Here is a 26,844-nt window from a genome sequence, read left to right on the forward strand (position 1 = left end):
GGTGCAGAAATGAGAGCTATATTGAAATATGAGAGGCAACTTCAATTTTTCTATGAATTTCAAAATGCTCTCCATTTTTCTCAGTAAAGTATGAGGCAAGGCTCTCAGTTGAGAGCACCAAGGTAGACAGGCTTGAAAAGAGGTTTAAAAGAGTCTCTGGTGAGTGAGAGAGAAAATCAATTAGGTCAAATAGCATTAATGAAACACCAACTATGTAACAGGCATTGTGCTAAGCACTAGGGATACAAGGAAAGACAAAAACCACTCTCTACTTTTGAGGAGCTGACAAGCCTAGTGGAAGAGACAACATAAAAACAACTATATAGAAACAAGATAGATACAGGATAAATTGGAAATAGTGTCAAAGGGAAAGCAATCAGATTCAGGAGGAATGAGAAAGGCTTCTTTCAGAAGGTGGAATTTTAGCTGAAACCGGAAGGAAGCTGGGGAGTCCAGCGGGCAGAGATGAGGAGGAAGACCATTTTAGGCATGGGAGGCAGCCAAAGAAAATGCTATGAGTCTCATGGATTTGCAAATAAGAGCAAGGAGACTGGTATCACTGGATCTCAGAATAGATGGAGGGAGGGAGTAAGGTTCGAAAGCTGGAAAAGTAGGAAAGGGCCAGGGTATGAAGGTCTTTAAAAGCCAAACAGAGCATTTTACATTTTATCCTGGAGGTAATAGGGAGGATAATTAGGTAGTAGTAACAGGATTTTCTTCTGAGGTGAGGACCTAGTTGAGATTAGATGACATAAATTTGTAGTGGATCCAGTCAGCTTTGTTCAGCAGCTCATTAGTAGAAAAAGAGGAGACAGACAGGTTGGGGTTGAGCATTTATAGAAAAGGGGCAAGGAATTTGAGAGCCAGGGACAATGTAGAGTTGAACTGATTATTGGATTGAGATTAGAAAGAAGAGGGTGGATTTGGAGGGGGGACATAATGAGTTCTGTTTTGGAAGTGTTGATTTTGATGTGCATATAGATCATCCAGGAGTAGATGTCAAGAAGTTAATTGGAAATTCAGGATTGGAACTCTGGAGAAAGATGAAGTTTAAATATGTAGATGCAGGAGTTGTCTGTCTAGAGATGATAATTAAGCCCTTGGGTTCTGATAAGCTCACTAAGAAGGGAAAGCATGCAAAAAAAAAAAAAGAGGTGCCCAGGCAGTGTCTTAAGGAACATTTACAGTTCAGAAGTGGGAGATAGATGATGATCCAGCAATAGAGACTAAGAAGTGGTTAGAGGAATATGCAAAGGAATATGAGAGAGCAATGTCCTGACCACCCTGGGAAAAGGGTGGTCAATAGTAAGAAGCATTACAAAGAGATCAAGAAGAGCATGACCCGAGGAAGCAGCCATTGAATTCAGAATTTAAAAGAACATTAGTAATTTTAGAAAAAATGGATTTATTCAATTTGTGGAATTGAAATGTATTCAATCACTCAGTTCAAAAGGCATTCTGGAGTGAATGGATTGTAAGGAAGTAGAAACAAGCTGAGATAATGTCTTTAATGTCTTTGAGAAAGATACAACTCATATGAAAAGATAGCTTTAAGAGGATAAGCAAAGTCAAATAAAAAATGTTTAAAGGAAATTCACATTTATTTAGCAACTGGGAAGGAATTAGTAGATAAATTAAAATTTTAGTATAGAAAGAGAATGGTTGAAGTGTCATTTTCTAGAGGAAGTAGTGTGGGCCATAGTCTCTAGTCTCAAACACTAGTCAGTCAGGCAGACTGTCTAGTAACATTTATTAAACACCTACTATGTGCCAGACACTGTGTTGTATAAGTACTGAAGATATAAAGAAAGGCAAAAAACAATCCTTACTCTCAGCTTTCAGTGTAACAGAGGAGACATCATGCAAATGACTATGTACAAACAAGATAGGGAAAGAATCAAGGGAATAAAAAGGGGGCTTGGCCTTGCACCTCTTCTTTTTCATTTAAAAAAAGGCAAAGAGAATATCAATTTCTCAGCAAAATTTAAGACAAAGTTCTTTCATGAGGGTGCTTTAGTGACTTGAGGTAAGAAGAGAAAGTTGTGAATACCACAATATGAGAGGGTCAGAAGGTGTACTGGAAAGATTATTGCATTTAAATTTATCTCTGGGTGATGAACTTGACAAATCAGTCAATAAACAAAAAATCATTAACTGAAGATTCTGGGAAGATGGTGGCAAACTAGAAGCAAATGACTTCACAAGGCAGCAAGAATATATAAAAAATAAAAAATGAAAAATTTGAGGAGAATATGAATCATCTCATTGATACAACCAAAGATCTGGCGAACAGATCTCAAAGAGACAATTTAAGAATTATTGGTCTACTGAAACATCATGACAAAAGGAAAAGTTTGGACATCATCCTACAGGAAATTATCCAAGAAAACAGCCCTGGCATTCTTGAATAAGAAGGAAAAGTAGAAATTGAAAGAATCCACAGATCACCTCCTACATTTAATCCACAACTGACAACTTCCAGGAATATTACAGCCAAATTCAAAAACTACCAGACCAAAGAAAAAATATTGCAAGCTGCTAAGAAGTCATTCAGATACCAAGGAACCATAGTTAGGATAATAGCACAGGATCTGGCTGCATCTACATTGAATGACCAGAATGCATGGAATACAATATTCCGGAAAGCAAGAGAACTGGGTCTACAACCAAGAATCAACTATCCAGCAAAACTGACTATATTTTTGCAGGGGAAAGTGTGGACATTCAAGAAAATTGAAGACTTCCAAGCATTCATAAAGAAAAAACCAGGCTTAAACAGAGAGAACCCAAAGAGAACTCAAAAGTATCACCACAAGGTAATTAAGGGGGGGGGGAGAGAAAAAAATATATTTTCTTTAAGGGACCCAATAAGTTCATTCAATTTGTATCCCTAGAAGAAAACAAGATATTGGTAAATATTAAAAATTGTTATCAACAGGGTAACTAGAAGAAGTTTATTTACAGGGAACAGTGACATATATATGTATAAATATATATAAAACTAGAGGGGGGAAAGGAGTTATTAAGAAAAATGGGAAAACAGAAAAAAAATGGAGTAAATGTATATTCCATAAAGAAGCACATGGGATGAACAGGGGAGAAGATCAATACACTGGAAGGGTAAAGAGGTTGGAGAGAGGAAATAATTAATACTTAAATGCATTGAAATTAACTTAAAGAGGGAAGAACAATCAAATCCATTGTGGCAGAGAATTGATTTGTGCCCTATAGAGAAGTAGAAGGGTAACAAAAGGACTGGTGGAGAGGGAAGGAACATTTGGGAGGGAGAGGACAGGGGGAGGTGATGAGTAGCTTAAAAAGACCCTAAGAATTATGTCCTTCAATTGGGGAATGGCTGAACAAATTGTGGTATATGCTGGTGATGGAATACTATTGTGCTCAAAGGAATAATAAACTGGAGGAGTTCCAGGTGAATTGGAAAGACCTCCAGGAACTGATGCAGAGCGAAAAGGAGCAGAGCGAAAGGAGCAGAGCCAGAAGAACATTGTACACAGAGACTGATATACTATGGTAGAATTCGAATACAATGGACTTCTATACCAGCAGAAAGCAATGACACAGGACAGCTCTGAGGGATTTATGGTAAAGAACGCTACCCACATTCAGAGGAAGAACTACAGGGGAGGAAACATATAAGAAAAACAACTGCTTGAACGCATGGGCTGAGGAGGACATGATTGGGGATGTGGACTTGAAACTACCACACCAATGCAAATATCAACAATTTGGAAATAGGTCTTGAACCAAGGACACATGTTAAAACCAGTGGAAATGTGTGTCGGCTATGGGTGGGGGGATAGAGGGGGGTGAAGGGGAAAGTAGGAGCTTGAATCATGTAACCATGTTAAAAATGAATATTAATAAATGATTTTAAAAAAAGACCCTAAAGAAGAATAAGAGGGGAATGAGAAGGGAGAAGGGAGAAAGGGAAGTACAATAAGGGACAGGGGATCAGGGGAAATGATTAAAAACAAAACACTTGTATAGAAGGAAATAGTGAAAGAAGAAAGGGCACAACAGGGAGAAGAATCAAAATGTCTGGGAATACACAATTGATAATTATAACTCTGAATGTGAATGGGATGAACTTGCCCATAAAACGGGAGCAAATAGCAGAGTGGATTAAAAACCAAAATCCTACCATATGTTGTCTAGAAGAAACACACATGAGACAGGCAGACATACATAGAGTAAAAATGAAAGGCTGCAGCAAAATCTATTGGGCTTTATCTGAGAAAAAGGAAGGCAGGAGTTATGATCATGATTTCTGACAGAGCCAAAGTAAAAATAGATCTGGTTAAAAGAGATGGTGAAGGTAATTACAACCTGATAAAAGGCAGTATAAACAATGAAGAAATATCAGTACTCAACATGTATGCACCAAAATGTATAACATCCAAATTTCTAAAGGAGTAGCTAGTAGAACTCAAGGACAAAATAGATAGCAAAACTATACTGGTGAGTGACATCAACCTTCCCCTATCAGATCTAGATAAATCAAACCAAAAAATAAATAAGAAAAGAGATAAGAGAGGTGAATGAAATCCTAGAAAAATTAGAGTTAATAGATATATGGATAAAAATAAATAGGGACAAAAAAGGAATACACCACCTTTTCAACAGCACATGGAATATTCACAAAGATTGACCATGTAATAGGGGAATGAAACATGGCAAACAAAAGCAAAAAAGCAGAAATAAAAAATGAGACCTCATCAGATCATAATGTAATAAAATTAGTCTTTAGCGAGGATACATGGAGAGGCAAACCAAAAACTAATTGGAAATTAAGTAGTGATTCTCCAAAATGAGTTAGTAAAAGAACAAATCATAGAAACAATAATTTCACTGAAGACAATGAAAATTATGAGACTTCTTACAAAAACCTATGGGATGCAGACAAACCAGTACTAAGGGAAAAATTTATATCACTGAGTGTATATATTAACAAAGTAGGGAGGGAGGACGTTAATGAATTGGGCCTACGACGTAAAAAACTAGAAAGTGAACAAATTTAAAATCTCCAGATGAAAACTAAATTAGAAATAATAAACATCAAAGGAGAAATTAATAAAATTGAAAGTAAAAGAACTATTGAATTAATAAATAAGACTAGAAACTGGTACTTTGAAAAAACAGATAAAATAGACATAGTATTGGTAAATCTAATAAAAATAAGGAGATAAGAAAACCAAATTAACAGTATCAAAGATGAAAAGGGAGACCTCACCTCTAATGAAGAGGAAATTAAGGCAATCATTAAAAAAAATTTTGCCCAATTACATGGCAATAAATATAGCAATCTAGGAGATATGGATGAATATTTACAAAAAAATAAATTGCCTAGATTAACAGCAGAAGAAATAGAATACCTAGATAATCCCATATCAGAAAAAGAAATTGAACAAGCCATCAAAGAACTCCCTAAGAAAAAATCACCAGGGGGCCTGATGGATTCACAAGTGAATTCTATCAAACATTTGAAGAACAACTAATCCCAATACTATACAAATAATTTGACATAATAAACAAAGAAGGATCCCTCCCAAACCTCATTTAGCAGGGACTTTCTGCCCAAGAAAAGTATTCCCAGAATTAGCATACTGATAATAAGGTGTCTGGAATTCAGCCTTGAACCTTGTTCTGTTCCAGGCTATCTCTACCTTGAAGCAAATGAGGCTCTTTTGACATGACATAATTTGTATTTTCTGTGCAACTGCGAAGTTTCTTTGTGCCTTTGTGTGAAATGAGATTTAAATTCTGTATATATTAAACTTCTGACTCATTGACACTTCGGAGAAGCAGCCATGAGCTGACAGACAAGATTGTCTCGTCTCCTACTTTTTTCTTTATCATCCAAGCCATCCTTATCAGATTCATGGACCTATTGGATAGCTTTCAACAGTTTATGACACTAATATGGTACTGATTCCAAACCCTGGCAGACCAAAAACAGAAAAAGAAAACTACAGACCAATCTCCCTAATGAACATAGATGCAAAGATCTTAAATAGAATACTATCAAAAAGACTCCAGCAAGTGATCATGAGGGTTATCTATCACGATCAGGTGGGATTTATACCAGGAGAGTAAGAATGGTTCAACATTAGGAAAACCATCCACATAATTGACGATATCAACAAGCTAACAAAAATCACATGATTATCTCAATAGATGCTGAAAAAGCCTTTGACAAAATACAACACCCATTCCTATTGAAAACATTGGAAAGTATAGAAATAGAAGGACCTTTCCTAAAAACAATAAACAGTATATATCTAAAACCATCAAGCATCATTTGCAATGGGGATAAATTAGGAGCCTTCCCAATAAGATCAGGCATGAAACAAGGATGCCCATTATCACCTCTATTATTTAACATTGTACTAGAAACACTAGCAGTAGCAATTAGAGAAGAAAAAGAAATTGAAGGTATTAAAATAGGCAGTGAGAAGACTAAGCTATCACTCTTTGCAGATATGATGGTCTACTTAAAAAATCCTAGGGAATCAACTAAAAATCTAGTAGAAATAATCAACAACTTTAGCAAAGTTGCAGGATACAACATAAATGCACATAAATCATCAGCATTTCTATATATTTCCAACACATCACAGCAGCAAGAGGTAGAAAGAGAAACACAATTTAAAATCACCCTAAACAATATAAAATACTTAGGAATCTATCTACCAAAACAAACACAGGAATTATATGAACACAACTACAAAACACTTTCCAAATAATTTAAACTAGATCTAAACAATTGTAAAAACATTGATTGCTCATGGGTAGGATGAGCTAACATAATAAAAATGACCATTCTACCCAAATTAATTTACCTATTTAGTGCCATACCTATGAAACTACCAAAAAACTTTTTTACTGAATTAGAAAAAACTATTAACAAAGTTCATTTTGAAGAACAAAAGATCAAGAATATCAAGGGAAATCATGAAAAAAAATACATGAATGGGGGAAGCTGGGTAGCTCAGTGAAATGAGAGTCAGGCCTAGAGATGGGAGGTCCTAGGTTCAAATCTGGCCTCAGCCACTTCTCAGCTGTGTGACCCCGGGCAAGTCACTTGACCCCCATTGCCTACCCTTACCACTCTTCTGCCTTGGAGCCAATACACAGTATTGGCTCCAAGACAGAAGGTAAGGGTTTAAAAAAAATTGTGCTGGATAAAATCAGGGGCTCCCTGAGAGCCAGATGAAAGGAGAAATGGGGCCTCTTCCCCATTTATCTCCTCCAGAAGGAAGTCTCCCTTAAGATATAACAATTCTGGGATGGTTGGCATTGAAACAACCAGTCTATCTTGGGGCCTCCCAGAAAGAACCTGATGGTGACTGTGCTTCAGAGGCTCTCCACCCTCACCACAGACTCTCTTTCATTTCTTCTCTTATATCTGCTAAGTAGGGAAACTTTCAGTCTGGTAACATGCATTTTAGATGACAATGAGAGCAGGGCAGNAGGAAGGAAGGAAGGAAGGAAGGAAGGAAGGAAGGAAGGAAGGAAGGAAGGAAGGAAGGAAGGAAGGAAGGAAGGAAGGAAGGAAGGAAGAAAGAAAGAAAGAAAGAAAATACGTGAAGGAAGATGGCTTAGCGCAGTACCAGATATTAAATTATAATATAAAGCAGTGGTCATCAAAAAGATATGGTACTGGCTAAGAGACAGAAGGGAGGATCAGTGGAATAGACTAGGGGTAAGCAATCTCAGCAAGACAGTCTATGATAAACCCAAGGAGCCCAATTTTTGGGACAAAAATCCACTATTTGACAAAAACTGCTGGGAAAATTGGAAAACAATGTGGGAGAGATTAGGTTTAGATCAACATCTCACACCCTACACCAAGATAAATTCAGAATGGGTGAATGGCCTGAACATAAAGAAAGAAACTATAAGTAAATTAAGTGAACACAGAATAGTATACTTGTCAGCTCTATGAGAAAGGGAAAATTTTAAAACCAAGCAAGAGTTAGTAAAAATTACAAAATGTAAAAAAATAATTTTGATTATATTAAATTAAAAAGTTTTTGTACAAACAAAAACAATGCAACTAAAATCAGAAGGGAAACAACAAACTGGGAAAAAATATTTATAACAAAACACTGACAAGGGTCTAATTACTCAAATACACAAGGAGCTAAATCAATTGTATAAAAAAATTCAAGCCATTCCCCAATCGATAAATGGGCAAGAGACATGAATAGGCAATTTTTTAGACAAAGAAATCAAAACTATCAATAAGCACATGAGAAAGTGTTCTAAATCTCTAATAATTTGAGAAATGCAAATCAAAAACATCTCTGAGGTACCACCTCACACCTAGCACATTGGCTAAAATGATAGCAGGGGAGAGTAATAAATATTGGAGGGAATGTGGCAATGTTGGGACATTAATGCATTGCTGGTTGAGTTGTGAACTGATCCAACCATTCTGGATGGCAATTTGGAACTATGCCCAAAGAGCTCTAAATGACTGCCTGCCCTCGATCCCACCATGCCATTGCTGGGTTTATACCCCAAAGAAATCATAGATAAAAAGACTTGTACAAAAATATTTATAGCTGCGCTTTTTGTGGTGGCAACAAACTGGAAAAGGAGGGTATGCCATTCAATTGGGTAATGGTTGAACAAATTGTGGTACTTGCTGGTGATGGACTACTATTGTGCTCAAAGGAATAATAAACTGGAGGAATTCCATGTGAACTGGAAAGATCTCCAGGAATTGATGCATAGTGAAAGAAGCAGAGCCAGAAGAACATTGTACACAGAGATGGCTACACTGCTGTAAAATCGAAAGTAATTGACTTATGTACTAGCAGCCTTGCAATGACCCAGGATAATTCTGAGGGATTTATGGAAAAGAATGCTACTCACATTCAAGAGGAAGAATTACAGGAATGGAAACACAGAAGAAAAGCAACTGCTTGAACACACGGGTTTATGAGGACATGATTTAGGAAGTAAACTCTTAAAAGACCATCCTAGTACAGCTATCAATAATATGGAAATAGGTCTTGATCTATGACACATGAAGAAAGCAGTGTAAATGCGTGTCAGCTACAGGGGTGGGGTGTGGGAGAGAAAGTAAGAACATGAATCATGTACATGAAAAATTTTTTTTCTAAAAATAATAAAATTTTTAAAAATTACTATCTACTATATTCCGTCATTGTTTGAGATACTAAGAAGGAGGCAGGTCCAATGAATAAAAATCTCCCTACTCAGTATGACCTTATAGTCTAATGAGGGAGAATAATTTTTCTTTGGACTCCCATTTCCTCATCATTGGACTATATCTCTAATGCTACTTCCAGCTCTTAAACTCTTTGAACCTATGATGTTCTGCTATATAAATTCAACCTAAATAATTAGAACTTTCTTTTCCATCAATCTCAGTAAGAAATAACAAACTTTTAACTTCATTCAAAACATTAATAATACTTCACAGCTTTCTTCCTCACATTTTAATATAGCATTTTAAACTTTTTGATTTTGTGTTATTTTATTTTTTCCATCTTTTGTCCTTTTATAAAACACATTAGTATTGATTTATTTTATTTTTGCATAATCCACATTTCCAAATGTACCTTCCTCTCTCTAAGGAATGATCCCTTATTGCAAATCACAAAACTGAGCAACCCTTCATAAAAATCTGACATCTATTTTCTCTATCCTTGGGAAAAAAGTTGGAAAAGGGCCCTCTTACCTCTCTTCTTTGGAGCCAAACTGGGTCATTTTAATTTTGCAGCATTATGTTTCAGGTGCTTTATTGTTGTTTTTTGTGTATATTGTTCTCTTGGACATGCTTCCTTCACTTTGTATCAGTTCATCTGAGTGTTTTTATGCATTTCTATATTCAATCACATTCATCATGTTTTTCAGCACACATTTGTGAATCACAAGCAATATATTAGCCATTTATTGATTGATGGTCATCTACTTTGTTTCTACAAAAATAATACTGCTCTAAATATTGTGTAGTACATGGAACCTTTCCTTTTGCCATTGGCCTTTTTGTGTTTTGTTTAGCAATGACATTTCTGGTTTGTTTAACTTTTAATAGTAAATTTCCAGATTTAAAATATGCCTCATGATAGTTTGTGCTAAGGTATAATGAGTCTCCCCAAAGTAAAACTGTGGTTGAGAAAACACCTATTTTATAAAGATCAGTTTTTATAACTTATCACAAAAATGGCCCTTTTTTTGGTATTTGTTTTTGGTACTTACTTTGGTACTTACTATTTGCATCCTGACCTCTCTTTTGTAAAAGGAAAGGCTCAGCCTGTCCTTATAGATTAAATGCATATGAAAAGTTCCTGTAGAGTTTATCTTCCAAGGTGATAACAAATACCTTACAAAACATTAGTGTGGCGTCTTTAGGATCTGTGCATAATACCCTGTTTAACCAGGCTTAAGCTGAGGACTTACTCAAAGCAAGTACTGTATCTAAAATAAAATGTCATGAATTTGTTGACCTCTGTTAACCCATTTGACGTGAACACCATTCTTGTGAGACTAGAGTTTTAGTCCTGATGTGACCCAGTTAGTTTGGTTCTACTCTATAACATCATATTGTATCTTTAACAAGCTATCTCTCAAATATATGCTACGGGTCAGGAAGGCAGTAAGATGACCCAAGCAACATGTTGCTGGAATGAGAGAACCTGGGTCTGAATCTTGGCCCTGTCAATTGCTACCTACCAATGTGATTACCTTTCTGGGCCTCAGTTTATTTATCTATAAAGGAAGAAGAGAACATATGACCTCATTATTACTAGACAGCCAGTCCAAAATGCATTCCTAACTGACATGAATTAGTAATATCATCTTCCCAAACAAGAAATCACACGGTTGTGCAACAAATATCTATCAGAAAGAGTTTAAATATAAGAACTAGCCAAGTGAGTCTTCCTCTCTACTGTTTAAATAGATTATAAAATAAAGGAAGAGGAGTTTCTTGCATTTTCCTGCAGTATTAATTTTCAGATTAGCCAAAGGTTAACTTTCTGAATTTTCTAATATTGACATTCATGATCATTTAATTCCACCTCCCCCAAAACTCTCATTTTGCCTCTTCGTTCTATATTTCTGATTTTTGTATCCTTGAATTTATCTTAGGAAAGTGAATTCTAAATTCTTCTAATCCATAGGACTGGAATACTGCCAAGCTAATGGCTATTCCTTAACTAGGAATTAAATCGGATTTCCTCCTCTGTGTGATATTAAATATCTTTTGATGATGATGTTTCAGAGGCTATGGGACTCTGTCTGATCTCTGCCATGAACCCTTGAGCAAAGTGCTGTGCAACCTGTGGGTGCTCAATTAATACTAGTTCAGTAATGCTCATGTCAGTAGGAGTCCTCATGACATATATCACCAGCAGTGCATGGAATCTCACTCAAGAGGTGATGACAGCCCTCACAGAGATGTGTCATCACTTAGGAAAATGTGTAATTGTTATAAATTGATGCTACGACAGTGTTGACCTTGTTCTGGCTGTTAATGTGGACAATTACTGCCATCATAACAGTCTTACAAATTTGAGTCAGTGAGCACATATCAACTGAATGAGTATACAACACAACTGAGAATACCATACCACTCGGTGTGTTTGCAGAAGGTAATTATTTGCTAAAACAGTAGGAAACTGGATTTCCTTTTTGCTCATCTCTTTTATGAAATTATTATAATAACAAGCTATATACAACACCCCATCTCCCATCTCTACTTCATTGTTCTGGCTTGTACCTCATGTAATCCCTCTTTATCTCTACTCTAATTTTCTATAAGACACTGCTCAAATGCCATCTTCTATATGAAACCTTTCCTAATCTCTCCACTAGCGTGCCTTGTGCATCCCTAAATTACTGTGTATATATACCATATATATGAACAGTAACTAGTAATATATAGTAGTTACATATTAATAATAATAATAACAATAATATACTATTACTAAGTGTAGTAATAGTAATATATAGAATGTAACTTCTTGGGAACAGGAATAGTTTGGGTTTTTTTTTATCTCCTAGCACACAGTATAACGCCCAGAACATAGTAGATTTTTAAGAAAAGATTTTTTATTAAATTAGTTTACTTTGATGTGGTATGATTTGACCTGTACAAAGATTTGACAGTATTTAGAATACCATGATTATATCATCTTGTAGGTATTATAAGTCACAGATTTCTAGGTTACTTCTAATTGTTAGAGTTGAATTAATTTATGCAAAGGACTCATTTCAGGAACTCATTTGTAAAACACTAAGCTTGAAGTGCATTTTGAAACCATCTCTATATAATTTTTTCTTTGATATTGTGAACAACTGTGACAGATTTATTTCTTTTCCGTCCTTCTTCCAAAAGATTTTGAAGCAGCATGAGAAAAGAAAGTGTTCAGCTTCCTTGATTGTGAGGAAATAATGAAGTATGGCTAATTGCTGTTGAATTGACTTTTAGTCATTGCTTTTAAAAAAAAACACTTACAGTTACATACTACTGCTGTTTACATTTAAGTTGTTATAGAGCCCACTGTTCTAAGTCTACTGCCCACATTTATTTCAGTGATTGTCTATAGAAAGTCTTTAAGTTTGCTACAGAAATATGTTGGCAAAAAGGCACACAAGAGGATTGCTCCAATTTAGGGAGAGTCCATCTGTCTATTTCCCTACAAATGGAGAAAAAAAATTGATGGGAGATTATTAAATGTTAAAATTTTAGATCTGGAAGGAATTCTATAATTTATCTTGTTTTTTTCCTCTCGCTTTATAGGCAAGAAAAGTGAAGCCCAAAGAGGTCAAGTTGTTAGTTGGTCAAATAAGATCAAATTATTATTAATAGGATTAGAGCTAGAATCCAGTTCTTTATGCAGTACCTGGCCCGGAGTAAGCACTTAATTTTTGTTAGGGACAGCTAAATGGTCCAGTGGATAAAGTGCCAGCCTGAGTTCAAATATGGCCTCAGACCCCTGGGCATTGCCTCTCCCTTAACACTCTTCTGACTTGGAATTTATACTTAGTATCAATTCTAAGAAGGTAAGGGTTTTTATAAATAAATTTGACTGACTAACTACTTTGTTGCTCTTACCACTTGATCTTAGATCAGGATCAAATTTAGAGCTTTTGAATCTGAGTTGTTGATTAATTACAAGGAAATGCATTTAACTAATTTGTATAGGTTTATCTTAAGGTCATAGTGATTTCAACTGAGTTTTCTACATTATGACTAACTATTACCTTAAATTTCATTTCTAAAAAAACAAAGGGGGCAGCTGGGTAGCTCAGTGGAGTGAGAGTCAGGCCTAGAGACAGGAGGTCCTAGGTTCAAACCCGGCCTCAGCCACTTCCCAGCTGTGTGACCCTGGACAAGTCACTTGACCCCCATTGCCCACCCTTACCAATCCTCCACCTATGAGACAATACACCGAAGTACAAGGGTAAAAAAAAAAAAAACAAATGCTATCATCAATACAAAAATGCTTCCAAGATTATGTTGCATATTGTACTTATTTAAGTTAATTGCATTCAAAGAATTTATTGAAGCTCATATAGTTCATAATAAGTATTTAATAAATACTTTTTCACTCATTCTTATCTCACATCACTCAGACATCTCCCTCCAGTATTTTCTTAACTCTGGTCTCCATTGAAGTGGTGTCACTTCTTTGCAAGGCAAATATTCCTGCATGCACTATTAATCTCATTCCTTCCAATCTCCACTCATATTGCAATGACTATAGTTCAGTGCCCTATCACTCCTCTCTTGGTCTACTGCAACAGCTTTCAACTGGTCTTTCTACCTTAAGAGAGAACTAACTAGTATTTCTCTCCCCCACTTTAATTCCATCTGCCACTGATTTTTCTAAAACTTATTTCTGACCATGTCAGCTTTCTTCTCAGTGAATTCTACTGGCTTCCTATTCCCTCTGGAATCAAATAAAATGTCCTCTGTTTGATATTTAAAACTTATGATAAACCTGATCTATTTCTACCTTTCCAGCCTTCTTATACCTTCTTCACAATCCTCTTCACCCCTTCTGTGATCATCTCCTTGTAATTTTGAACACAATATTCCATTTGCTATTTCCTTGCCTTTGCACATTATATCCTCCATATGTAGAATGTTCTGTCCTCTCACCTTCATTTCTTTGTTTTTCTATCTTTAAAAATCAGCTCGAATGTTATCTCCTGAAGGTGGTCTTTCCCCAGATCCCCAGTAGCTAAAGTTTCCCCCCTTTTAGATTCCCTTGTTTATTCTAAATATATATTGTATGCATCTTTATTTATGTTATTCCCCCATTACAATATATGTTCTTTGAGGGTAAAGACTGTTCGTTTGTCTTTATTTATATACCTAATGCTTTATTTACTTGCCTGGCACATAGTAAGAGTTTAGTAAGAATTTTATTGACTAACTATAAGTTGGTAAGTTCTTGATAAATGATTTTTCATTCAAAAAGATTTTGAATGATGACAAAGTAGGAATGCTAGTCAGGTGCTGATGTCCTCTAGACTGACTTTATTTGGGAAGTAATATCATTTATAATTTTTCCATTCTGTGGGTGGCTTTGGTATCTTTGACCTTGACTCTAGTCAATAGTTTGATAATATGTCATTTATGAAATCAGGTTCTTTCCAATAATCAATAATTTTAATTTAATTTTCTTTTTAAAAATATTTTCCATGCTTACATGATTCATGTTCTCTCCCTCCACTCTTCCTTTTCCCCTCCTGGAATCGGCAAGCAATTCCACTGAGTTATACATGTGTTAGCACTCAAAACCTATTTCCATATTATTCATTTTTATAATAAAGTAGTCTTTTAAAACCAAAACCCCAAATAATATACCCACTTAACCAAGTGATAAATCATATATGTTTTCTTCTGCATTCCTTCCCCCAACCATTTTTTCTCTAGTATTTTTTCTCATAAGTCCCATGGGATTGTCCTAGATTATTACATTGCTATTAGTAGCAAAGTCTATTATATTTGATTGTCCCACAATGTTTCAGTTATTGTGTACAATGTTCTCATGGTTCTGATCAATTCACTCCACATCAGTTCATGGAGGTCTTTCCAGTTCTTGTAGAAATTATTAAGTAATTATCATTCCTTATAACATAATATATACTCATTTTTTTAAACTCTTACCTTTGGTCTTAAAATCCATACTAAGTATTATTTACAACACAGAAGAGTGGTATGGACTAGGCAATATAGATTACACAGTCACATAGCCAGGAAGTATCAGTGTTCAGATTTGAACTCAGGACCTCCTGTCTCCAGGCCTCGCTATCTCTTCACTGTCACCTGACTAACTGTCTCCAGATATACTCAAATTTATTTTTTGTGATATTGTTAAATACTTGCATTGTACAGTACATGCTGATTCTCTTCATGATGAATGTGCTCTAGACATGAACTTCTGCCATATTTACTATTTTAATTATTTTGGCCTATTTTTGTGTACACTGTTATGTTTAGGTCACTCACTATCAAAGTATATATTGTCTTGGTTTAGAATGTACACATTTTTAGAGTTCTTCACAGATTTTTTCTGATTTCTCTTTCTTTATAACAGATGTTGGTATATAAATGGCAATTATTTTTGAGAATTTTGAAAATTCATCTTCACTACAAAATGAGATGACCAAATTTCCCATGTTTTTTTTCCTAATTGCCTTTGAATGCACAATAATACCAATTCTTTTGTTTGCTTCTACAAGTGAGTCATCCTTCCATTTAGCTGAAAGTTCCTTTTGTCATTTGGTTTCACTGGTTGCAAGATTATTAATTTTGCTTTAGTTAATTTCTTTCAACAGTATATAAATTTATTTGTCATTAGATAATAGTTTCATATTTAGCATACCACCAGTCTTATTTATAGAGCATCTAAATCTGTGTACTTCTTAGCACCTTTGCCCTCCCCCTTTCCACTGTTCTATTACTCTGACTACAGAAATAAAAAAGAGGATACAGAAGGTTAGAGTAAATGTTTTCTTCATGAGTTTTCTATAGCCTAAAATAATTTTATCACCTAATGATTATTTTCCCAGATATGGACCTCTCCATACTTAGTGAGGTTGTTCATCAAATAGTGAACTCTTGTCATCAGGAGTCTACTGAAAATTTTTACAGAGTGGCAGGGCCCAGTAGAGGTTATAGACTGTTAGAATAGCCTTTGAGGACCTGTCATAACTTCCATGACTCAGCATTGCATCAAATTTGGACTTCTAGAAAACAAAAATAATCCAGAGATATTTCTTATGATTTTGGCCTATTTACCTTTATATTTAGAATTGGAAACCTATATTCAATTACCAATTCCATTCCCACCTTAATTATATAAGCAATCTGCTTATACATTTTGCCCCACATTTTCTCATCTGTAAAATAGGGATAAATAATACTTGTCTTGACCTCCCAGGATTTTGTAAGCTGATAAAGTAGATTAAAAATACCTTTGAAAATTAAAAAACATCATTTAAGCCTTTAACATAGTTGAAGTATGAGACTGGAATGGAAGACTAGAGATATTTTAGTGGTACAACAAATTAAGAAATAATTGAAGTTTAGAATTCAAACTTTTCTACTAACTTTTTATTCTTATCCTTCTCTGTATTCTTTATATAATTGGGAACTGTTTTAAAATCCCTCCACTAAAATTGCTTGTCAGTTCATGAGAGGGAAGAGAAAAGGGGAGGGAGGCAACATGAATCATGTAACCATGGGAAAATACTTTAAAATAAATAAATTTAAAAAGAGAGGAAAAATAAAAATAAAATAAAAGCCCTTTACTAAAATTGATATCTAATACTTCATTCTAGTATGATGGCAGCCCCGAGTTTTTGAAGATTAAGCTGATATATCCTAAACTTTGATATCTAATCCTTCATCCTAGTATGATGGCAGCCCCGAGTTTTTGAAGATTAAGCTGATATATCCTAAACTTTGGTAAGGCCTAGTAAGCTGAAAAGGCTTTACTTACATATAGGCAGAGGTTTGTGTATCTGTCATCAAAAGTCTAGCTAACTTTGGAGACACTTGTTACCAGTTTTGTTTTTTGTCCATAGCGGCTTACCTGACTCCTCCAAGGACAAGGACATTTATGCTACTTTAATTTGTTGTTGTTGAGTAGTTTCTGACTCTTCATGACCCCATTTGGAGTTTTTTTGGCAGAAATACTAGAGTGGTTTGCCATTTCCTTCACCTACTTATTTTACAGATGAGGAAACTAAGGCAATCAGTGTTAAGTGACTGGCTCAGGGTCAACCAGTGATTATGTGTCCAAGGCTCAATTCAAAATCAAATCCTCCTGACTTCAGGTCTGGCACTATCCACTGTGCCACTTTAATGTAGCACTTTGCAATTTAGGAAACACTTTATTCACCATAACACTGTGAAGAAAGGAAGCACAGGTATTATTATTCCCATTTTATGAATGAAGGACCTAAAAAAATAGAATTACTTCCATTTGTATCAATCACAAAGCCAGTCAAGTATCCCCTCCACAACCTTGAATGTAAACTTTCTGAATCTGAATCTCAGAGGCGTACTTCTTATACCACTGAATCATGCTGCCTCTCCTCTGAAATGTACCCAGTGCTCCCAAGAAATGCTATGAGAGACTCATACAACTTTATAATAATGTTCCTACTCTTGTTTTAGATGTACAGAAGAAAATAAAAAATGGGTACATTATAAAGGGCTGCTTGTGTAATGCAAACAAAATGCACTTTGATTTCAGAGAAGAAATTGATGCTATTTAGACTCTTTAGGAAGAATTTTCCTAAAGGTTAGTACTTAAACTGAACCTTAAAATGCAGTCGGCAAAGGGAGGGGGAGGGGGAAGGAGAGGGAGGGACATTACAATCAAGGGAAACAACATAGATATGTAATTAAATATTACAAGAATTAATACCAACAGGAGAGCAGCTGAGTAAGGTAGGGATAAGTAAGTACCACCTAATTTGGAGACAGCTATAACTTCAATTCCCTGTACCTAAGCTTAAATTCCAGAGAAGTCAGTTTCTAATCCTATTGGAGGCCAGTAATCCTTTCTGATGTACTTAACAGCAAGTTCTATGCAAATGGATTTTATTTGGCATTAAGACATGACCAAATAATTCATTTAACTGCTGTGTACGAGTTGGCAGGATAGACTTTGTAACAATCACATCAGTGACCACAATACAGAAAAACACTTTATTCTGATGCAACAGAAATTGCTGGCTATGGATGGGAATGACATTATCCTAATATCTAAACAATTTACTAAAACAAGTAGCTCCATTAAAATAGTTACTTGACATAATATTTCATACTGAGGGGATGTTTTCTGCATAAGTATTTCCTGTCTGTCACAATACCAGCTGAAGTAGCTGGGGCTGCTATTTAACCATGCCTACTCAACCCAAAGTATGAGTAATTGCTTGTCTTTTTTTGTAGAAGGCAATATTTATCTCCATCCAAGGGATATAGAATACTTACTGTGTCTCTTACGCTAAACTCCTTTAATATTTCTGGTAGTACTCTCATGACCTTGGAGTCAGAAGGCTTGGGTTCCAATCTTTGCTTTGTCACTTGACTATATGGTATAACAAAGTAATTTGTTTAATTTCTGCCTCAGCCTATTTTAAAAAAATAGTAGCTACTTCCAGGACCTAAAAGCATTATTATAAAAGTTAAATAAGGAAATCTATGCCTCTTAATTTATCCTTCTGCCCCCAAATTAGTATCTCTGCTTTCACTTTTTTTCTCTTCCAATTCATCATGTATCATCCCCAGACTTATCTTCCTAAAACATTGATTTCTTCATGACAGTTCTTTGCTTCATCATTTACAATGGATTCCTGTTATATTTCTCACACAAAATCTAGTTTCTAAATCAACAAAATGAAAGGACTGGGTTTGATATTTTTCTACTATGCTACATAAATGCTTTGTGAATTATATAAAGCTAAGGTAGTACTATTAGTAATCCTAACAGTAGTATTACTGGTAGTGATCCCATTAGTAGTATTCCTGGCAGTACTCATTGGGCCTATCCTCAGAGTGCCGAAGGATCACTCTTACAGAAAAGGAATATGACTGGATTGGAAAACAGCTTCCCTAGATAGGATTTAGAATTAATAAAATTAATTTTAATTAAGTTTCAATGTTATTTGTACTTGAATTCAGCAATTCTGTAATTTTGAATCAAAGCTATATTTCTGACAGAACTTAATATTTCACCCTTCCCCTAAATGTGTTTCTAAATTTTTTAAGTGTTCAGTTTTTTAAAAAATACTTTTATAACCTAGCCTCTTCCTTCCTTTTAAGTCTTCACTTATTTTATTCTTTTCCATGTCATCTATAATCCAGAGATACTGATCTTCTTCCTGTTCCTCTCAAAAGACATTCCATCTTCTGAGTATTTTCACTGGCTGTCTCCCATGCCTGGAATGTTCTCCCTCCTAATTTCTACCTCTTGGCTTCCCTGACTTCTTTGAAGTCTCAACAAAAATCCACCTTCTTCTGCTGCTAGAAGATTTTCCTCATGCCTTTTAATGCTACTGCCTTCCCTTCTGTGATGAACTCCATTTTACCTTATAGGCATTTTGTATGTACATAGTTTTTTGTACATTGTCTCCCCCATTAGAATGTGAGCTGCAATGAGAACAGAGACTGCGTTTCTCTGTATCTTCAGTGCCTAGCACACAGTTAGTGCTCAGTTAATGTTTGTGTTAAGTGACTGATCAACTACATCTCAATCATCATATTTTGTCCAGTTTTCACTTGGCCACATCGGTGGTATTTGTTCATTTCTTTTGATTCTTACTCGTATTAAATCAGCCTCGTAATTGATTCCCTTTACCTCCAAATTAATCTCTTTGCCTTTACTTTCTCTCCCTTCTAATTAATCCCATATACCATCACCAGACTTATCTTTGTGTCATCCTCAGCACCTAATACAATGCTCTTTATAAAGTCAGTACTTAAATGTTCATTGTATTGAATCAGATATGTACTTTATAAAGTTATAGCTTAGCATGTGTCTTATACTTCTCAAATGTATATTTCTCACATAATGTATACTATCATTATTCATTCTGGTATATTTTCTCACTCTACCAGATGGCTAGCTCTGTAGTGACAGAGTCAGACTGTGTCTTCTCTAAATTTTGTATTTCCCCTAGCAACTAGTGCAGTTCATCTAGCCACAGAGGAGGGAATAATAAATATTTGTCATATTGTTGTTATTGAGAACAATGAGCATTTTCAAGTTTGTGGAAATGTCATGTCTACCAGATGGATTTATATCTTAAGTCCATACTTTATATATATGACCGTGCCCTCTGTTTTAAGGGCTTCTGGACATTTGTTTATTTTTAAGTGTCTCTCCATATACCATAAGAGCTAATTTGGGTGGCCTAAATTGAAAGCAAAATTCTTGTATGATTAAATTCTACACATAATACAGTTTTCTTAAACTCAAATAGTTTTAGATACTATTTTTATGCCACTCATATATCCCCATACCTGACATTTAGTAATAATATATTTTTCTCTTCACAAATGTGTTAAATGTAAATTTAATGGATTTTTTTCTATTTCCTTTTTTTAAGAACTAAGGAATTAAATGAAAAGCAATAGTAGGAATGTCAAGTTACCTCTGAGAACTTTTACCTGCTAAAGACAAGAAATTTAAAGTTATGATTCCCATTCCAAATATACACATATATAAAGGCAAGAGAGTGATCACCATATTCAGTAATAAAAGCACTACATGTGAGAAAAGGGAGCCAAGTTATGGTTATTGAGGGAATCATAACCATGAATGCCTGACTTTTTGTGAGTAGAAATAAATTTCAAACAGTAACTACTATATTGAGAAAGAGTTTAGTTCCTTTTTTCTCCTCTTGCATTTAATATACATTCATTTTTATAGAAGGCATAACAGAAGGAGCACATATGGATATCTATTTACAGTGGGTAAAGAAGAAAAGTGATAGCTCAATAAATGTTTTAGCTTCCCTATTTGAGAAATAAGTATCCAATAGTGGTAGTGATTTTTATTTTGAAATGTCAAAATGAGCATCATCCTTATTAAAGAAGTTCATATCCCCAACAGCATCATACACTGTTCTTTGCTCACAATAGGCTCTCAATAAATATTTGTTGATTTGATTATTTTTCTCACACCACATTGCTATGGTTGTAGTTAAGGTAAAAGATTGCAGAAATAATTGTGCCTTTTTCATTTAAATCAGGGCATATTGCTACATCAGTAATCTTAACCAGTATTTATGGCTGTTCATTTATATGAATAGTTTATGCAATTTAGGTAATGATGATGATAAAAGAGATTCAGTGGAAGGTTCCTTATTTCCCTGTTTGGTCTATTTCACAAAACAAATATGCTTCTTACTGGTAGTCATTCATCTACTATCTGCCTTGAAACATTTAGGAGAAAGATGGCAGATATACAATGGTCTAAATACAACTCTCAAGATCCAAATGAGCAGGGCATGCTAAAATACTAAAAATATGCCCTCCTTGTACAACTTGCTGAAGTTTCAAAGTCATGTAGCTCTTTCTTTGGCTTTTGGGAGAATACATTCTAGAAACATCTAAATAGGGCCCAACTTACTGTACAACATTTAAGGAAAGAATCCATGGAAATAATCAACAGCTAGATCTGTGAGAAACATTGCTTCATGTACCATAAGCTCATACATTTGTTTATTCATTTGCTTATCCATTCAACAAATGTTTATTATATGCCTACAAAATAAAATACACTGTTAGGCAATGGAGCAGCTACAAAGTTAATTAAATCACAGTCACATTTTCTAACTTGTTTGATATTTTGTCCCATTGTCCAAAAAATTACTTGAAAATCAGTTTTTTCCCTCTATCTAAACATAAAGACAAGAATCATTAATCTCTTCTGATATTACTGATTTATATACTTAATCTGAAAGAATCACTCACACCTATTATTTTGCAGGTCTTTAGAGGACAAGAAGTGTTTTAAAAGGAGTATTCAATGGGAAAAATCTTGCAGAATCATTCCAGAGAAGGTAGTCTGAAAAGAGCAGAATACAAACAATCAGTATCCTAATTCTGGACACTATGTCTCTCAGTACATTCTGAGACAGTATTTGGGGGGTTTTTTGTTTGTTTGTTTGTTTGTTTGTTTGTTTGTGGAAGGTAATCCCACTGTATGTTTGTGTTGACAAAACCTTTCCAAGGAAGCCTAGTTAAGTATGGAGAGGTTCATCACTTCCTTCACCAAGTAGCCTGACCACTATGTGATGATTTCTTTGGCCATTAGAACTTTAAAAGCAGTGGTTCCCAAACTTTTTTGGCCTACTGCCCCATTTCCAGAAAAAAATATTGCTTAGCCCCCTGGACATTAATTTTTTTTTAATTTTAGTAGCAATCAATAGGAAAGATAAATGCACCTGTGGCCATCACCACTTCCCTGGATCACTGCAGCACCCACCAGGGGGCAGTGGCACCCACTTTAGGAATCACTGTCTTAAAGAAAAATTCAAAATAATCCTTATCATTATCCATCTCCCCCAACACTTCACTTCTTAATGATGGTGGCCTAATGGTGTATTACAATTCTTAGACTGTCGATAAATATTAACTTAACCATTAGTACTCTAAAGGTGAGATATTTGTCCAGTGGCATAGCAGTATTGACATTCTCATTATAAATAATGCCAAAAGAAAAGAAAGTTGCAGCTAAATGGAAAAGTGGGTCACTGGTTGTCCTTGGATAAGTATTAAAGGAGTTAGCAGATTGGTTTTAGGTAGAATCGAGGTGTACTAGACATGGTGAGGAGGGCCAGATAATATTTTTAAATGAAATTGAGTATATCTTATCAGACATAAAATCACATTTATCACCATGTTATTAATTTCTAAATCAGCTAGTTGTCTCTGTAAAATCAGACTGTTGACTTATGAGAGAAAAGAACAAAATTAATTCCAGTTGGAAAAAATGCGGCATGAAATTAAGACAACTCCAATATGTGCCATTATAGAAATCTCTGAAGCCTAAAGAAAAGCAGAAAACTATAAAGATGGAGATCTTTAGATTAGGGAGGGTTTGTTTTCCAGGCAGAATTTTACTAGGTGAGCGATAGGAAAACATAGATTACTTTGGGGGGGAGAGTGTTTTAAGGTCAGATATATGTATAAAACAAAGTTAGTCTGGCAAGAAAAATGGAAGGACATATTGAGAAAAGGGACAACTAGAGGTAGAGAGACCTAATAAGAGACTACTCCTATAGACCAAGTAGGGGGCAATCAAGCCTGTCCTTGTGTTAGTTGTCAGCAGAACTAGAGAGAATAGGATGGATACACAGCATATTATAGAAGTGGAATTCACAAGGCTTGGTAAATTAGAGAGGAGAGAGAAAGAAGAGTTGACTACAGCATCAAGCCCTTTGAACATTGAAATTTTGATTGGTAGTTCTCTTGACAAACAGTAATGTTAGAATGATGAACAAATTTGGATGGAAATATGTCTAATTTTCAACCTCTATCGAGTATAGGATACTGATGGTCTTTCTAGTTGAAGATATACTTATGGAGTTCAGTAGAAAGGCCAAGGATAGATATGGATATTTGGGAATATTCTATATAGTAGTAATTATTGAAGTCATGGAAGTAAATAATATTACTAAAGATAAAAGGGTAGAGAGAGAAGAAAAAAGCCAAGGACAGATCTGAGGGAATATTCTGTTTACAAGTTGGGGATAAGATAAGCATATCTTAATAAAATCAGTAAATCTAAGGAGCCCAAGAAGAGTACAAGTATGAAACCAAGGAAAAGGTGTTTGTATCCAAAAGGAGGATAGAATCAATAGTGCCACATGGTAGCACCCAATGAAAATGAAGATTAAGAAAAGATCATTTGATTTGGTGAAGCTAGTAGCTAGAATAGACAGATCTAAGATAGGGTGTTATTGTTTTAGGAATAAGAAATCCTATCATATCCTAACACATCTAAATATGTTATAAGCAGTTGAGAAGGAGCCAGTGGTATGAGTAAATTGAAAATGCAAGAGAGGCAGCAGAGAGGGAAGGAGAAATAATTAAATCTGCAAGGGAGATGGGAAGTTAACAGCATTAAAGGTATATTTAGAAGAATTCACCTTGGTGAAGAATAGGAATACCTTTGTAATCAGAAGGAAGAAGGCAGCAGAAATGTTGAGAAGTACTGAGGGACAGAAGAAAGATGATAAGAGACATCACAAGGTATGACCTCAATCTTAAAGGTCCATAACTACAAAATTAAATCAATAAAATACAGTAAGGAGGAAGTACACTCAGCAAAGGCAGGATCATTTTCACCCAAGATATATCTTAAAGCATGCTAGGATGCAAACATCTCATCTGCTGAGTTAGACAGACCTGAAACATACTAAAATTTACTTGGAATCTAATAATAGTCATCTGGGGAGAAAATTACACTTTATATATTTATGTGCTTATTTATACATATGACATAACACATATGTATATACACACTTTTTCCCTATAAATATAAGGAAGAACAATAAAATAATTTCTATTCAATCATGTTATCTTTTGAAAGGTCTTTCCCATCAAAGAAATAATTATAATCATCATAGGAGAAACTTAAAATGAGCAAAAGCAAAATCTTTGAAATGGTACAGATTTTAGATAGATATTTAGCTGTTCCTTACTGTAAGGTTCAAAAATAGTGAGTTAGTTTCCACTCAATATACCTGAAACTGACTCATTCTCTAAAACAACTGTTTTTAAAACATATAATTTGAACATTTCTGAATAAAATTTTGTGTAAGCAATAATATATAATAGGAACAGTCATTGAGTACAAATGGATACAGGATTTCATAATCATTAATAATCACATTCCTCCAACAAGCATATTTCAAGCACCTACTATGTGTAAAATTGCCAGAGATGTAGATAAATGACATGGTTCCTTCTGGCCCCTTCATCCCCCTTCCAAGGATCTCACTATCTAGCTGGCAAGATAAAATATGTATGCAAATATTTGTAATCCAGAGACTGAGAGTAAGTATATAAAAGGTATAAACAACATATAGAGTTCAAAACAAGAAAGGATCTTCTTTGTAAGGAGATCTAGGAAGGCTTTTTGTTCTGGTGGAGGTTGTATTTGAGTTTGGCCCTGAAGATTGAGTGGTATTTCAAATGGATATGGAGGAGAGTATTGAATAAAACAAAGGTGTGGAAGCAAAAAACTGTATAATGTGGCCCTGGGTAAATGTTAAATGTTCAGGCAGAGCTTTGTAATACTATAACATGCATCCAACTTGACTATATTTACAGGACCTGAGAGGGCCATCCAACTCCATGCCTTTGACTCTAGATAGGACTATACTTAATGATTTAATGGGCATCTCATTTTTCAAGCACTTCTTAGTGAAGATTGTGCCATCTCCCTCTGTCACCCATCCCAATGTTTAAAAACCCTTTGTGTTTGTGTATCTCCTATTTGTGATATGCTTTGAAATGAAATTCAAAATTGCTCATTCCTGAATAAAAGTCACTCGAAAATTGATTTCCTGAAAATTACCCAGCCTTATCCTAGGAGATGGGGAGGACATATTCAGAAGCCACACCCCTCTCCACAGACTGATATAGGAGTGTCTACGTGTCAAGGAGCCATAGTTAGGCCTCGCAGCCTATAAAATGTGATTCCTAAAAGTTTTAGAACATGCTTTCCTTTTCTACTTGGTTTTTACCTGTTTATCTTATTAGAACAAAAATGTTCTCTCACATACATAGTTACTCTCCTCAATAGTCTAACCCTTATTTTGCATAAAATGATAGAATTTTAGAACTGGAAAGACTTTTAGAAATACAGAGACTAATCCTTTCAATAGTACACATGAGAAGACAGAGGCCCAGAGAAATGGAAAAACTTGCAGAAAGTCTCAAATTAAATGAGAGGTGCACCAGGGACTTAAAGTCAATCTTTTGACCCCTTTATCTGATATCCTTTCTGTTCAGCCATGCTTTGATTCTATTTATTTTTACATGCATTTCTGAAGTACTCTCATGTTATTTTATTAATACATGGGCCACTATCACATTTGGTAGGCAGGAATTTTAAAGATCCTTATAAAGTGAATGTTCTTTTGTTTCATTTTTTTTATTCAATACACATGTGTGATGTAAGAAAAATATATTATTGAAATATCTTTTTTTTTAAGTTTCCTGAGAAGAGGTACTGATGAGAAGTATGATGTGTACTATACTTTAAATAGTATGTTTTTACTTCATTCTCATCACTAAAGAAGGCAGATGTGCTGAGTGCCTTTTCCTCCCTCCCTGCCCCCTTTCAGGCTTCATAGTAACAGTTTCTGTACAAACTATCACTTGCTTTCCCTTTGGTTGGGAAAAGCAACACATCTGTACAGTATACAAACAGAAGGTGTTTTCAGAATTTCAAACATGATGTTTATACATTCATTTTCTTTCACCTAAATTTTAGATTTCATTGGACTAGTGGTACTTGTTTTGGATAATTTAGAAAAATATTTCCCAAGAGACACCTAGTATCTTTTTTGTTTTTTAAATATGTATTTTTTGTATTTGATGTATTTTAAATATAGAATTAATGTGTTTTATATATATATGTACATATATATGGTTTTTAAGTGGAAAGAGAAGCAGAATTTTATTTGTAAATGAAATTGTCTTACTAGACTGGAAGGTGTGTGTGAGTAGGAACTCTGCTTTATTTAAACTTTGTAACTTCTCTAGATGACTACCATAATTGCAGGGGGGGTACCTATTTT

The 26,844-nt window shown here is 34.9% G+C and overlaps 1 protein-coding gene across 1 annotated transcript in view; it reads left to right on the forward strand.

Annotated features, from left to right (window-relative positions):
* Positions 1-26,844, forward strand: part of RFX3 (regulatory factor X3) — a 200,280-nt gene that overhangs the window by 64,707 nt on the left and 108,729 nt on the right. The window lies entirely within an intron of this gene.

Source organism: Gracilinanus agilis, chromosome 1, assembly GCF_016433145.1.
Source record: "Gracilinanus agilis isolate LMUSP501 chromosome 1, AgileGrace, whole genome shotgun sequence".
Classification (NCBI taxonomy): Eukaryota; Metazoa; Chordata; class Mammalia; order Didelphimorphia; family Didelphidae; genus Gracilinanus; species Gracilinanus agilis.